This window comes from Hydra vulgaris, chromosome 13 (assembly GCF_038396675.1).
Source record: "Hydra vulgaris chromosome 13, alternate assembly HydraT2T_AEP".
In the NCBI taxonomy this organism is placed as follows: Eukaryota; Metazoa; Cnidaria; class Hydrozoa; order Anthoathecata; family Hydridae; genus Hydra; species Hydra vulgaris.
The window spans coordinates 15,410,001-15,412,580 of record NC_088932.1 but is presented as its reverse complement, the minus strand read 5'-3'; positions in this window follow the sequence as shown (position 1 = coordinate 15,412,580).

Genomic DNA, 2,580 nt, shown 5'->3' with positions numbered 1-2,580 from the left:
ATCAAATACTGAAATGTTAGATTTATTCTTAACGCCTTGCGCAATTTTGCGCAATAGAGAACGTGTGTAATTTGCGGAATATTTTGTAAAAGTATTTCAAACCTGGGAACTATTGTTTCACTTCCAACCATAGATCACAGTGAATCAATATATTAACTTACTTTCTAAAAGTTTTTTGAACTCATGACTTTAAAGAATGGAGTTTTGATTAGAGAACATCTTATTTTTCTTTTAGATTATCAAATAAGAGAATGGATGTGTGGATACAAGTTGTTTAAAAACAGATGACCGTAGTTTCGCTCTGTGTATGTTGTATCAAAACATCTTTGATTAGCAAAGTGAAATACTTTTTTTTGTTTTTAGATTTTGATTTACTTGAACAAATGCAAAAAATTTTCGTTTTAATTCATTCCCACATTTTAAGTTCACTTCCCCCCCCCCTCCAACCCCCACTTTTTAATTTATACCCACCTTTTTTGATCTAGAATTTAAAATATTTAGTTGTTAACATTATGAGCAAAATTAAAATTTTTAAATAACGTTTAAATTAAAGTTTTAATTTCAATGTAGACAAACATTATCAATAAAAACTTATTAGGAAAAAAAATTTTTATTTCTCATACTGTGTAAACCATGTGACGTAAGTTTTTGATACAATCAGTTGAAAAATAATATTATTTCTAATTATTGTGATAAAAAACTATTCAAATTTTATTTTTAATTTTATCTCACCATTTTTACAAGGTCCTTTTTTACATTATTCTCTTAAATTAAACATTTAACCAACTCAAATGGCTATAAGTCTGCTTTTTTCAAACATCGGATAGAAAATATGTCTTGTAAATGGTCAACACTTCTATAAGACATCATAATCATACAAAACTTATTAACTTGATTTTTCATTATTGTTAACTTCCGTTGTTTTTTTTATAAACATTTTATCTGCATTGAAGGTATTTTAATTAAAATATATTTTAAGGTAATTAATTATTGATTTTAGTAAAATTGATTTGTTTTTCTTACCGCAAAAATGACATTTTTAGTTTTGAAATATAATTAATAAATTTTAAACAACATTGAAAAATAATTTTATTTTGTAATTTTAATTAACGAATGGAAAATAAAAAGTTAATTTTATAAGCTTGTCAAAAAAAAATCTATTAAAAATAATTTGTTTCAAATTTTCCTATAAGATCAGACAGTACTGATGTTATTCTAGAATATCCAATTTTTGTTTATTCACTTGATTTAAGGTTTAATTTTTGTTTATTCTAGGTTTAACTTTGCTACTTTAAGTATTTCAGGTAAAATTTCTTTAAGTATTAGTCCCGGTGAGAAAAAAAAGTTTTTTCACAAATGAAATATTGTTAAAAAAGATTGCTAAGGAAGAAATAAATTAGTTAATTTAGTGGCTACTCATTAGTACATGTTATTCTAGAGTATTTAGAGATAAGAAAGACCAATGTGTGAAATAAATTTGTCATAGCATGTTATCTCAGTTATACTTTGAAAATCACAGATTAAAAAAAAAAATTTCTTAAGAAACTTATTTTTTGCCGCACAATAACTAATAATTACCACAATTTGCCATGTGTTGTCTTATATTTATTTGAGCTATATGATGCTTCAATCGAGTTTTAATTGATTGCTCGTCCCCTTAAATCCCCGTTCAGATTTTATGTATGTTTTAACTTGGTTGCTATGGTACTAAATTTTGCATAGCAACAACTCATTTTTACATTAACGTTGTTTTAACAGTATTTTACTTGCGCTGAATACACAATATTGGGGTATGTATTAAAATGAGATTCAGAATTCTTATGAAGTTAACTTTTTTTGGTTGCTATGGATACCTTACTTTGCATAACATAGCAACAACATATTTTCGGTAGTTGTTAGTAATTTAATTACTAACACTGACAGTAATTTAATTACTTTTAATTTTAATTACTAACACTTGTAGTAACTTAATTACTAACAAGTATTAGTAGTCCAGGCGGCATATATATTATAACATTTTACTTTTAAATACAAAATACTTGTTACAATAATTATTTAGATATGGTTTTGTTAAACTTAGACATTCATAATTTTCTCCAAAAAAACAATCTTAGTATTTCAAAACAAAATATTACTGAAGATATATTAAAATTTATTCAGCCAAAATTTGCTGATTTTAAAGACGTTGATTTTAGACATCCTTTTCAACGATTTGTTTACTTGTATAAAAAAAAGTGGAAATCTGCAAACTATACTGTCAAAAATTTTGAAAAGAAGTTTGTGAACTGGCTTAATGAATATTTAATTGTCAGAAAAAAAGACAATGAACCAACTGCAAGTAGACGTGGTCGAAAACCAGTTGCATTTGATAATAGTTCTAATAAAACTAAAAAACGGCGTGTATCTTGTTTAATTGAATCTCATTCATCCAATGAATTATTTTTTGCTGCTAATAAAAAATTTAGAGATGAATCTGTTGTTATTGCTGCCAAGAATGTTTTAAATATATCAAATACAGATAAAGCAGCTAAATATTCAGCAGACGAAGCACTGGCTTTAATAATTGATGCAAGTCTGACA